At 46.7% G+C, this 13,782-nt stretch overlaps 1 protein-coding gene and 1 long non-coding RNA gene across 2 annotated transcripts in view; one reads left to right on the forward strand and one right to left on the reverse strand.

Annotated features, from left to right (window-relative positions):
• Positions 1–13,782, reverse strand: part of Pacrg (parkin coregulated) — a 487,764-nt gene that overhangs the window by 98,167 nt on the left and 375,815 nt on the right. The window lies entirely within an intron of this gene.
• On the forward strand, positions 3,515–12,496 carry LOC124095964 (uncharacterized). The gene is made up of 3 exons (XR_006852737.2): positions 3,515–3,757; positions 4,574–7,774; positions 10,220–12,496. It is a non-coding gene; the product is annotated as an uncharacterized LOC124095964 (long non-coding RNA).

Below are 13,782 nucleotides of genomic sequence, written 5' to 3' on the forward strand. Positions count from 1 at the left end.
GCTCTACAGCCCAGGCCTTTCCTGGGGGTCTGCCTGACCCAGGGCAGCCTTGGCACTGATCAGGTTGCTCCCTGACCTGTGTTCTCACTGCAGAAACTTTACTTTTAAGCATTTGGCTCAAGGCAGACTGCTGCTGCCGGGGCTCATCTTTACAGCTGTCCTTACAAAGAGCAAATGCACAGGTAGGTGTTTGGGGACTTCAGGTTTAGCTTAGGAATGATTTTGCCTTCATCTGAAATTCTATGTATGTTTAGGCAAGTTTCCTGCCTCTGAATTGGCCACTAAAGAGTCATTGTTGGTGAGGCCTGTGGATTAAGAACTTTCTGTAAGGGTGGCGATGAGCTGGTCTTCTTCATTTGCCAATTATTTGGAAAGGAACGAGAATATAGTGCAATCTGGACCCAGCTGTTTTATTAAGACCTGCAGGAGAAATCTGCTTTTGTCTATTGAATTGGCCTTGTCTGCTTGGAGTGATCTGTGTTTTTGAATTCTGTTGCATCTACTTCATCTAGATGAATTATACTGCTTCGTGGTGTTACCAGAGCTGACCTACAAAAGTAAGTGACGGGCCACCTGGGAGCCTGACTATGCATGAACTGAGCAGCAGCAAACGGTATGTCCTGGGGTGACCAGTGCACCAGCATCTACATAAACAGGGACAGTGAATGCAGGCCCTTGTCAGTCACGGGCAGTGGGCTCATGGCACCGGGAGCAGCTGACTGTCTATTGATGCTGAAGGCTGACGGCTGCGTGTAAACACACTTTCACAAAACTCATTTGTATCTCTCCCCAAAGACATCCAAATGGAGGTAGCTGGCGGGGAGGCTGTGGTGCAAAATTTCTAATAGAAGATGAAATAGAATGTGGCACAGTTTCACATAATAGGGAATGTGGGAGAGAATGGCAATCGGTAAACTGAAAGTCAATTGGAGCACTTGCCACAATAATAATTGGCAATGACATTCAGCCTTAAAAGGTATTAGATAATAAATGAGCAAGGCATAAAAACCCACTTCTATTATTCTCCAATACATTGTGTAATAAATGCCTGGTCAGCAGTGATAGGTAATTCGTTTCTCTATTGTTCTGTAAGAGGTTCTTAAAATACTGTACTAACAAACTGGTTAAATGTCCACTTACAGAATTGCACTGTCTTAAACCAGAATTAGCCGTTGCAGCTATTATGCATTTGTGAGCAAAGCTCTTATCAGCTCATATCATGCCTGACTTCTCGCCAACAAAATTATGTTAGACATGGAACTCAGCAGCACGGCTGACGCTTCCTTTGATCGTACAAAGGAGCTTTCTACATGAATTCTAAATCTCCATTTGAATTTGTTTTGGCAAAATGTTTTCTGAAGTATCATTCCATTCCACCACTCCCCAACCATCTTTGCCATTTTTTTTTTAACAATTATCTTCTCATGTCTTGTTAGGCTACAAGGATGTCTACTTTTTATAATGAAAAAATATTGATCACTTAACAAGATGGATAAAAATGTGAAAGTTGTTTTTCAGATTCTAGTGTACATTCCCTAATTGTTCTTGGTAAATGCCCACAAATGAACAGCATTTTGGAAGAACCTGAGTACATGCTTACTTTGCATAATGGTGTCAAATTTTTTGTCTTAACCAGGTCACCTCTACTGTAGCTTTAGGGGCTTAAATATCTATATCTTGATTCCGAGTTAGTAATCACTCATGTTGATCAGGCATAGGCTCAGGGCATCAACTGTCATCAAAACAATTTATATAAGAACAAATCACTTCAATACTGACTAAGCATCTACTGCATAGAAGACAGGGAAAATAACTATGGGGGATTTTCTACACACATATGGTGGACTCAGGGCCCCTGTCCTCCAGATGTTATGAGGCAATCCAGGAGCTGCCTGGGGACTCTGTGTGCACAGATCACATAAGTTCATTCAGGAGAAGATACAAACACGCCAACCCCAACCCGGCTGAGAAGGACAATTAGGTGGACATTTATCAGTGTCTAGGGAGTGGGAGGCCTGCACGGGGCTCAGGGAACGTGACGGTGAATAGGAGAGCGTTCCCACCTCCAAGGAGCTTCTTCAGGTAACACGGGGCAGGGCGTCGACAGGAGCCACGAGCATGGCAGAGCTGGCTGCAGGGAGCCACAGTGACTGAGGGAGGACCCTGAGCAGGGATTTGGTAAATCATGGAGGCATGAAACTCCCCAGCCTTTTTTTTTTTTCTGGTATGTGGAGACCCATTAGGTCAAGTAGGAAATGGAGCACGGGGCTGGGAAATCAGCAGGCAAGTTCGGCATGGCTCTGCAGGCAACGGGCGTCTCCAAGCAGCACCAGGAGATCTGGTGTGCAGAAGGGCAACCCTTGGCAGTGTGAGGATGCGTGTAAGGAGAGGGAAGCGGAGCCTTTTTCAACAACTCTGGCAGAGAGGAGGAGAGTCCTGAACCCAGGTGATGGCACTGGCAGGAGCGGAGTAGGACAGAGCCCCTCACAGACAGCACTGCCCGACTGAGAGACTGGACAGAAAGGGTGAGGGTGGCATCCAAGGTGGCGCTGAGGTTCCAGCAGAGGGGGCGAAGTGGACAAATACTGGACATAGAATGGGAAGAGTAGGTGTGGGAGGTGGACAGTGAAACTGAAAAAGAAAGACCAGGGCCTTGTTATAAAACAATCCACATAATTCCCTCCACACGGATCCATCTTAAGAGGAGATTCTGAGACCAGGACCCAAGGTGGGGCCTGAACAAAGCCCCAGGAAGGTGGCCATACTGAGTTTGGGGTGTCTGAGATACAGTTGAAAACATGAGCTTTATGTTCAAGAGACCACGGGCTTTTAGGAAAAATAGATTTGGGAACCACTGACATTAAAGTGAAAATGGATGAAGTCACCAAGGAGAGTGTGGAGCCCCGTTACTGAGGAGCAGCTGTAACCACAGAGCAGATGAAGGGAGATGAGCAGACAGTGCAAATCGGGGGGAGCCAAGGGATAGGAATCTGGTGGCACAGAATCCAAGGAGAGAGTGCCCAATAACAAGCCTCAAAGTTATCATGTGAAAATTGAGAAGGGTGGAGAATGGAATCTCATTAAATATGCCCTTGTCTGTGCCAACCAGGAGTTGGAGTGGAAGGGTACCTGCAGGCGGGAATGGCATGGGGGTTAGTAAATATTTGCCAGGTTGAGTTATAGCCAACTAAGTTGATACCAAGGAACGTTGTCATCTTTTAGTTTGTGAGGTGGGGCTGGGAGTGGGGTTGTCACACAGCAGCGGTTTGAAATGTGCACCTGCACGTAGGCCATGCGACAGGATATGTCCAGATGAGGTGGCTAGAAGTGGACCCGTGGAGTCAATACCCAAATTCTTAGTGAGGATATAAAACAGTAGTGATTCAACTGGGGCATTGACCGGCAAGGTGTGTCTTCCACGCACCAGCTCCATGAGGAAGGAGGTGAATTCTCCAATTACAGGTGGGGGTGGGGGTGTGGGGAGCAGGGGAACATGGGGGAACTCCTCCAGAATTCTGTGGGAGATCTGAGCGTAGAGGGAATTTGACCAGCCCCTCTACAGACTGTTGGCAGCAGCGTGTGCCACCAGGGAGCTATGCTGGAACTACCTGGGGCTGTGTTCTCAGTGCAAGGGGTGGGATCTGAAAAACTGCCGAGAAGGGGACACACAGCCCAAACTCCAGGCTAGCAACCCATTTGCGATTCTAGGAGGCCATAGGTGTGCGTGCTCTCGGGATGCCGGAGCCTGCCAGCCGAGGTAAGAGCTGAGTGAAGGCCACAGGTGGCTGTCCCCACTGAGCAGCCTCGTGTGCCTTCTGTCTATGCTGGACTGAAAGAGACAGAGGTGGGCAGCTCGCCCTACTGCTGCCTGGGAGTGGGGGTGCTTGGCTGGGCTTTGATTAGATGGGGGTGGGGTCAGAAGTGGGAGAGGAAACCCAGGGAAGAACTCTGAACCCAAATGTGACCAAGTTCCCCACCTGCATTGACCGAGATGTGCCCTGACTCACCCACTTGGGCAGCATGAGGCCTCTGAACCAGGAGATTAAACTGAGATACATAACATTTAATTTTGTCCTCCAACTTGGCACCGGTGAAGTTCATTCCCACTACAGCCGTGGCTGAGTTGAGGAGTTTATGTGATAGCACGTTGACAGCATAGTTATTTCTCCCAGTATCCTACAAGCTAGGAATAAGACTCTGGACTAGGCCCCTGATTTAGGTGTGGACTCTCAAAATGTTCTTTTCCTTAAGAATTTTTTAGATCATCTAATATTCCCCTAAAAAATGGCTGGTATCTCCCCAGTAAAAAGTGCCAGTTGTGAGAGCAGCGGCATTTAATAGCACGAGGCCCTGTGGGTTTGAAAAGCCAGGTTCCGATGACCTCCTATACCTTTCTGAGGCTTGTTCAGGCCCCACCTTGGGTCCTGGTCTCAGAATCTCCTCTTAAGATGGATCCGTGTGGAGGGAATTATGTGGATTGTTTTATAACAAGGCCCTGGTCTTTCTTTTTTAGTTTCATTTTCTGTTACAGCTCAGGCTTATTCTGGCCAATTGTTCCCACTTACTTTTTCAGTAAAAATCGATTGTGACAACACTCCTGGAGCGGGCTCGTTCCTCCTTCATCTCAGGCCTTTGTGCCTGTCGCCCAGCTGCCCGACGTGCTGGGAGGATCCTCCCCTCCCTGGGGAGGGACGGCTTCTACTGCATGGACCGTGGCATGCTAAATCCATCACTTTGGGGGGTTTCTGCAAATCGCACTGCTTCAGCCCTTCTGGTCTTAAAGGTATCATGTGATGAAAACAAAGCAAATCTTCCATGATCTGCCTGGTTTCCACTGCCCCATTTCCATGCGCCCCAAGTCTCCGAGGGTAATCAGACTGTTCTCTTCTTGCTGTTGGTGTCTGTGCCGTGGCAGGTGGCCGGTGCAGGATGCTCAGCCCATGCTCTGTGTCTCTGGCACCTGGACACGTCTTTCCCTGAAGTCAGGCAAAGCCCTTTTCCCCTGCCTGATGGATGGACAGGCCTCCTGCAGAGTGTGGACTGTCAGTGATGTGAGGCTCTGAGTTGGCTCCTCTCCATTAGATGCTCACTCTTAGTTATTTTTTCACTAAAAAGAACTTAGGAGCTGAGACCATAGCTCTTAGGAGGAATAGCAGCATAAACCTGGAGTGGCCGATGGAAATGATACCGTGTGTGCTCTTTTGTTGTTGTTGTTGTTGTTGTGTATTCCAAACTCCTTGCAATTCTTTCTTTTCTTAAAATATTATTTTAGTTGTAGATGGACACAATATCTATCTATCTATCTATTTATTTATTTATTTTTATGTGGTGCTGAGGATGGAACCCAGTGCCTCACATGTGTGAGGCAACTGCTCTACCACTAGGCCCCAGCCCCAACCCCTCGGTTGCAATTCTTAATGAAATGTAATATTTAAATAGACTGTATCATTATTTAGGCACTACTATTCTCTTACAGTCTTCATTACAGTTTGATACTCAGAATTTTACCACAATTTGTCATGGCCGCAGGAACTGTACTAGAGATGATTTCAGTACACCATCACTGTGACAGGTTTAGAGACTCAATGGAACCCGTGGCATCAAAGGAACAGTTTGTGCACAGGACTTGGTGGACACTTAAGTAGACTTAAATTAAGCAAGAAATGCTATTTTAAAACTCCAGGCACTCTCTGTTCCATGATCTTTGAGTCCTGCATATTAGCAACAGGGTAAATTTCTTAAGGAACCAAGAGCAAAGAACTAAATTTGAGCATCGATTTTTGTCTTTTGTCTGCAGTTTAAGGCTAATTTAAAAGGATGGTGAGGAGATTCTATTTTCAACTGGCTGAAGTTCAATAAGAATATAATAAAACACTGTTATAGCAAACTCTTTCACAGTGAAAGTTTGGCAAGGCTAAATCTAATTCCTTTCAGTACGCTCCAACAGCTGAAATGCTGTTCCAGTGAGTAACACACCCATCAGAGTGACAAGCTTCCTACAGTTCAGGGATTTTTCCAAATTTTATTTTCAACCAAATCAGCATTTTATTGCTTTGAATTAAGAATGCAAAAAGGAAATATTTTATAATAAAATCGAGAGGACATGAAGTTTCATTATAGCTATATTTTTTATCATAGCCTGCATTTCCTAGTTTCAGAAACATATTTGATCATTTTAGACATAGGAAATGACTTCATTTAATTGTTCTTGTAACAAAAATTTTATAACGTTTTAGTAAAGCCTACTGATTAGTTTAACAGCCCTAATGGAAAGAGTGACAATGTGATAGACGTCTTAGGGCACAAATCAAGGATGGAAAATTTAAAGGCAATTTTTATTTTCCTCCTCTTTCTCCCTCTCCTTTCCTTCTCCTCCTCCTCCTCCTCCTTCACCTTCCTCTCCCTTTTCGTCCCCTCCTTCTCCTCATCCCTTCCAGCCATGCTGGTCCTCACCAATGGGAAGAGCTGACAAGACCTTTAGAGAGAGGGAGGGTCAAACTTCTTAAAATCAGGATCATCACAACCCTCCTGACCATGCCCGGCTCATCTCCTAAGATTCTGGATTTGGTCAAGTTGCTTCCTACAAGTTGTTGTCACTGATCTCCCTTTGTCTCGGCTCTAGGATGCCGTTCCTTGGTCAGTAGCAATGAAGCCCTGACCTCAGCTACCTGGCCGTCGAGGCTGCTCAGTCTGGCCCTCCATGCCCTCCTGGGCCTCCTCAATTCCAGGGTGCCCTCCTGGCCCACCTCCTGCTTATCTCTTCTCTTCTCACCCCAGCATGCCCTACTCATCACCCCTGCACACACCCGGGCAAGGTTCACTTTCATACCTTCTTGGATTACTTTCCTGATCTCCGACAGCTTCCCTACTCCTTCATTCTTTCTTCCCTCGTTGAACAAATAGGTGTGGGAAATGCAACATGCACCTGCCACTCGGTTTCCTGGCTACATCTTCTACACTACTCTATCCATTCTTCAAGATCTGTTTCCTCCACAGATCTTCCTTCACTGCTGAGGACCAGCAGAATCCCTCCCTCTCTGGTCTTACCACACTTCTGCAAAGTGGTTTGGATTCAGGGTCAAAACCCTCATACTAGATGGCACTGTCAATCTGTGACCTTGAAACAGTCAATCATCATATATCAGTTTCAGTTTCCTTGTAGATAAAATAAGTGCTTGCACCACAAGTTTACTGGTCAAGTTTAAATGAGATATGTCAAAGCTCCGTGTTTACAGAACAAATGACTATTTAATGTCTATGTTGATATTTAAATCTGATTTTTAAAAATCTTGCTAAATACTTTGAAATTCTTCTTTCCAATGAAACATGTTGAATATAAAAAAAGCCATACTAAAAGCAGGCACCACACGAAACACCAAGACCTTTTGGGAGGATGATCATGAGTCTAGTGATTGCTTCAGCAGCCCAGAAATTAGTGGTGAGACTGTCACCACCGAAGAAGAAATGACAATGACTCTCCCTTGTTTAGACTGATTTTAGATAGAAAGACATTCCAAAGACCATCTTACATCGTGTTTTCTCTGAAACAAGAATAAAGTGAAACAAACTATGGACTTAAGCCAAGCCTTAAAAGTGTTAGAAATTTCTTCAGTAACTTCCATCCACCAACTAATTTTATAATCAGAAATTTTCAGAAATGAGCAAGAGCAAGCACTTTGCCCATGGTGGAAGCATCGGGGTGACCCCCTGACGTGACGGTGGAGCACGCAGGCTGGAAGAACAGGCCACTTTCTGCTGAAACTACCAGAGGAAGGTAGGTCAGCCCTCCGAGTACTCCTAGAACCTCTTTGAGTGGAAATTTGACCTAGAGTCCTTCACCTTGGAGCAGTAAAGTTCTGAGGGTGGGCGGGATGGCCTGTGCTCCCTTCTCATCCACAAGGGCAAGGGCCGCCCCGGGCCAGTGCAGCCGGCACCTCCCAGGTCCGGAGACCTTCCCTCCACGCTGGGCAGGGCGGCTCAGGTTGTCCTGGGTGCATCAGAAAAGTGTTCGTTTATGGTGACTGAGTGATTAACGATGAGGGAAAAAGTCCCAGAAAACAAAAGCCCAACTGCAGCTTATTGTGATAGTGAAACTGCTGTCTAGTTTGCAAAACCACAGCAAAACGTATCTCTCAAAGGGTCAGCTGGAGGTTGTGTCTTTTCTTGCCACCTCCAGCAAGCTCTGACGAAGGAGCATTTCCAGGGGCAAGTCCTGGGGTGGGGTGTTCCGGAGGGGGAGGGGCAGGACAGCTGAGTGGGAACAAGGTCACTGTGTTCATCTCTGGGGACTCACCCAAGAATGGAGAATTGGCTCTTTCATTTCTGGCCTCTGCTCTGCTTTTTGCTGCCCCTGAACCTCTGCTGTCCCCAAGCGGCCATCTGGACCAGTAGGTGGCATTGAGATGCTAGTGTGTAGGTTAAAGTTCTCTGAGGCTTCCTGTTTACAAAGGCTCCAGCAGGATTCTTTAACCTTTTGTTTACACAAACGGCCCCTGTGTGGTGGTAGAATGGTGAGGGCATCTGCTTTCTGAGCGTCCACTCGAGTCCCAACCCAGCTCCAGCAGCTGCGGCAGCGTGGCAGCAGGGTGGGAGGCCGGGGCTGTGCGCCAGGGTCTCTCAGCCCTCCTCTGCCTCACGTGGGCCACACGGCGGCCCGCACAGTTGACCAAGTGACTTAATGCTGCTTTGACTCTGGGAAGGCTGCTAACCCGTAGTTAGAGATGCAGATTTTGCATTCAGCGTATCCAGGGTCTGTTACTTGCCATCCAGTGACCCCGGGTAAACAGAACTGCTTAGAGCCCCAGGCTTCAAATGTATAAAATGACAATTAAAACTCCCATCAGGGAAAACATGCACAGAATTTCACACACGCCCATGAGAGGAAGAAATTGTTAATAATTTGTGAATAATTTTTGAGAAAAAAGTAAAATGTGATTTTTTTTTTTTTTAGCACAGTTTCAACCTAAAGAAATAGTGATTTGGGGCCTCTGTATGCTTGAAGAACCAAATAAGCTCCTCACAAGAGTAAAGACTTGGTGTTTGGTAGCCATAAAGCAAAACTCCTCATACAAATTCAGTGAGACTTTTTAGTAGCATTTCCCATGACCTATTTATTATAATCTTATGATAATCTATTTAAGAATGAATGCAAATTTATTATTGAGTACAGAGAATAAATGTTATAATGGCTAGTAGTGGTTAGGAGACAATCTTGTGACACTTCCATGATATTTTAACAAATATGTTTGTCAATAAACCCTGGCACCATGTTTTTCATTTTTGAGAAAGTGTCGATAGAGTATTTGATCCCTTAGAGTTTTCCACTGGGGAAGCAAGTGTGCCCAGGAAAATAGGCAGCAAAAACCTAATCATGAGCAGAAAGCTCATCTCTTAGACAGAGGAACAGGTCAGAGGGGAGAACAGGGGAAGCAAAAGGAAAAACAGAACCAATGCAAAATCTCTGTATGGTTGGAAGAGATCAGAGCTGATCATGGGGTAACACGAGCGATGTCAAAGGCAATGTCATCTTTGGGATGACCTCCTAAGCCAGGGTACCTTCTGACCAACCTGAATAAGCAGCATCAGCCCTCCAAGTGTGTACTCAGTGCTGAGGAGCATCTTAGGAAGCCTGGCTGGGAGAACGGAGGACTGCAGTTCAGCCTCAGGCTTGGTGGTTCCTATTTGTTACTTGACTTTAGACAAGAAACCCTACTTGGCTGGCCTTCAGAAATGTCATTTGTAGGGGGGTGTGGTGGCGCACACCTGTAATCACAGAAACTCAGGAGTTTGAGGCAGGAGGATTGCAAATTCAAGGCCAGCCTCAGCAATTTAGCAAGGCCCTAAGCAACATAGTGAGACACTGTCTTGAGATAAAAAAGATGTGGCTATGTGGCTCAGTGGTTAAGACCCCTGGGTAAGGTTATTTGGAGGTAGATGTGGTAGTCTGGCATAGTATTTAGAACCGATACATCTCTCAGAGATGGACCTTGCCCTCCAGAAGGTCATAATTTGGATGGGAGCTGGCCACAAACAGGCCATTCAAGAACAGCCAGTCATGGATATTTTTTAAGAATAGTAAATGAGTGCGTTGAACCTGGTGGCTTTGAGGATTCTGTGCTTCATCTTCTGAGGAGTGGCTCAGCAAGTTGTAAATGCTGTGGGCGTGAAGACAGAATGCTCAAATGATCATGGCCGCTTTCCTTTTCGTCTGGGTTCACAGGCAGGAGTACCTGTGGATGCTTGAGCCTCAAGATGAAGCCACTGGAGGAGAGGGACGAACTTCAATGCAGACAAGCCTCACAGCTTTTTGCATTAAAAAAAAAAAAAGCCTCTCCATTCCTAAAGAAGAAACCTAGCATTTAGAACTTTTAAGCTTTTTTTTTTTTTTGGCATTAAGTCCCAAGTGGTAAACCTCTGTAACGATATTTTATCAACCTGAAAATTCAACTTGTAACAAATGAAAAGTAAAGACTTTAATTCTATAAGAACAGAAGAAATGCAGCCTTTTTAAAAGAAAGAGCTCTATCAACTCAAATAGGAATGGTCACATGTAATTTTATCAAAATTCACTTGTATTACATGAGTGCTTTATTTTTGAATGGTAATTTAAAAGACACCAGAGAGACTGAATTGCACAAGACTGTGAGTGATTACAGAATGCTGAAAATATCAGGCCTGGTCTTCCCTCTTGTCTGTGTTGCATCTGTGGGCTGCTGTGGGGACTATTGAGAAGCCAGGCCTGGGTCCTCAGAGCATCACCCCGGGGAACCTGGGAACGCACACACTGCTGTTAGTGTTTCCCGCAGGCACCATCACGTTTGGTTGCATGTACAGAAAACCCAGTGTAACACGGGCCTGGGCAAGACAGATGTTTAATATTTTCTTCTGCAAAAGAAAGGCTGGGAGGAAGCAATGTGGCTATTAGCAAGTCCAAGGGCTTGATGAAGTTGTAGGAGAATTGGATTTCTACTTTTTAACATAAATTTCCTGAATGTGTCTTCTGTCTCAACATAGTTCAGAGCCAAAGGTGGCTGCTGGACCCTCTACCTTCTCATCTGTGTTCCAGACTAGAGGAAAGACAAAGGGCCATGACTTAATCAGTTCTCCCACACCACCTGTAAGAGTAGCTGAGAGCCCAGCTTGTTGCTGAGGGCAGTGTCCCCAACCACTTGGGGTGGGGTCACTAGGGGACAAGGGCATAATGGGTACTTCCCACGCTCAGATGCACCTAAACAGAGATGGAGAGACGGGAGATCCTGCTGTCTTCTCCTGCCTCTTGCTCCAGGCAGGCCTCTGCCTTCCGTGTGACTGTCTGTCCAGGTTGTGGAGCCTGTAAACACAGACCCCCTGTTGTTCTGAAGCACCAGCTAGTGAGCCTGTTTAAAGTGTTGGCGGGAACGAGATGGGCAGACTTGTGCCTCTGGTGGACAAATAGCCAGGCAGGGAAGAAAGTATTGAGCTTGAACTGGGTGACTGGGTAAGCAGGGCGCAGAAGCACATGCTGATGCAGGGCACTTTGAGAGGAGGCTAAGCTCGCTTGGAAGAAGAGGAAGAACATGGCGGAGTCGCTCTCCCAGCAGAATTCCCTCTCCTAATTGTTTTCCCTGATGCTTTTATGCCCTGCCCCATCATAGTCTCTCAAAAGAGGGTTTCTGACCCACAACTGCCTGTCCATCTGAGCCCACTTTAATGTTTCCAGGGTTGGCTTCACATGGACGCTCCCCAGGCCCCTTAGAAGGTACCACAATTAACTGCTGAGGGACACAGGATACCTGGCAGCGTCTGGTTGCTTCATGCTGCCTGGGCACTGGCTGCACTGTCCCACCCGCGCAGTTTCTACTGCTGCCCTCTTATTTTTTGTCTTGGACACAGCAATAGGCTCCAGGCTGGCCTGCCAACTCCACCCGACTCCCTAACTGCCCCCCAAGTGGCTGCACACTTGTGATGATGTTACTGACTTATCCGCTGTGTTCCAAGGAAACATTGTCCGGTCACTCTTCCAGTCTGTGCCGTGGAATTCAGCTGCAAATTGTTGCTTAAGTTCAGAGACCATTCACACAATTTCTCAGGCTAGAATGTGTTTCTGCTATCTCCCCAGCATGCGAAGTCCAGGCGAAATGTTTTATAAAACCTCCTCTCATCAGTGAAGCCAGGCCCCAGGAACTCCATCAAGACCACTTCCTGGAGACGAAGGACTGCAGTGTCCATAAGGAGAGGAGTTTTTTTTTTTTAATTTTTTTTTTTTAGTTGTAGATGGACCCAGTATCTTTATTTTCTTTCTTTATTTTTATGTGGTGCTGAGGCTCGAGCCCAGTGCCCCACGTGTGTGAGACAAGCGCTACCGCGGAGTCACAGCCCCAGCCCGAGGAAAGGAGTTTGTCTGGACTCCTCCCTCCTTCCCTCTCTTCTCTCTTTCCTTCCTCTCTCTCTCTCTCTTTTCATTTCCAGCTCTATGGACAGTGCCTTTAGCCTGGTGGGTGGTCAGTAACACTTACTAAGTGAGTAAATAAATGATAATCAAAAGAAACAAAGCAGGAGCTTGCTGCCTGTGGCGGGCACCCTCTCTGCCGGGTGGTGGTTCCCTGTGTCCCCACCAACAGGACAAAGTGTGACTGACCAAGGTAGAGGGAAGTTTCACCCTTTATGACACAGACTAGAGATTGGACAACTTTTGTCGACGCAGCGGCAAGTAGGGAGAGAACCATGAGGTGTTGGCACATCTGGCCTGATCACCCTTGTGTCCAGGAAACGTCACGTGTCCACCTTGCTGCCCCAAGTGAAGGAGGGCTGTCCAGTATGCAGGCTCACAAAGGCTCCCTCACTGGCGGGGGAGGTAAGAGGCAGCAGCTGACATTTACCATTACTCCTTGTTAGGAGATGGATTGTGATTTCTTTGAATAAGGTTATTTTGACTTAGAAACCTAAATCTCTGAATTAGATAAGTGCTCAGAAAAAAACAAAATAGACTTTTTACCCAGGCCACGGGCTAGAGAACTGAAACACAAACTGTGCTTTAAACCAGGAATGAGTCTAGTTTCTGAAATTGGACATCCTAACATGAAAAGCACCGTTTATCTTCTGATCCACAATGACCCAGAAGCGAAGTGTTGGGTTATAAGTGCAAAATGCTGGGATCCATCAGTGGAGATTCTGCCCGAGGAAGCCGGGACATCCCTCCTGCTGTAATGGTGTCGCTCAACTTTCATTTGGCTCAGTGCTCCTTTATGTGTCATAGTGTGATGGGCCAGGGCACAGTTTGCAGCTTACATGCGCTGTGACTTACATGTGCTCCTTTCTCACTCCCTATTATGAACCGTGGCAACGGCTCAGCGGATTTCCCCACACCTAGAGCTGTCAGGAAACCCAACCCTCTGAGCATTCCATCAGAATAATTGTTAGCACAATTAGAGTGACAGCATCGAGCCTGGTGGTGTCGGGGGTATTCTTTAAGTACAGCCCTCTGACGTCATAGGCAGCCCCTTCCCTACAAGCCAACTCAAATGCATGCATCGTCTACAGGCAAACTGTGATTTCTTTGAAATACAGCTGCTAGAGAAGCCTCCCTGGCCCCATCCAACCAGATGGCCCCTCAAAGAAATGTGGGAGCTGACAGTGTCACCCAGGCTTTCACTCTCCTGTCCCCAACTGTCTTAGAAGGCCAGATCTCAGCTATGCAGAGAATATCAGTGACGTGCTCCTTCCTCCCAGGGTGAGGGAATGGTAACCATTCCTGATGGGCACCAAGTTACAGGTTAGGAAGCAGGATAAGAGACTAGGATAATT

The sequence above is a fragment of the Marmota monax genome, unplaced genomic scaffold, assembly GCF_021218885.2.
Source record: "Marmota monax isolate L192 unplaced genomic scaffold, Marmota_monax_Labrador192_F-V1.1 WCK01_AAM20220418_F8-fsc00083, whole genome shotgun sequence".
Lineage (NCBI taxonomy): Eukaryota > Metazoa > Chordata > Mammalia > Rodentia > Sciuridae > Marmota > Marmota monax.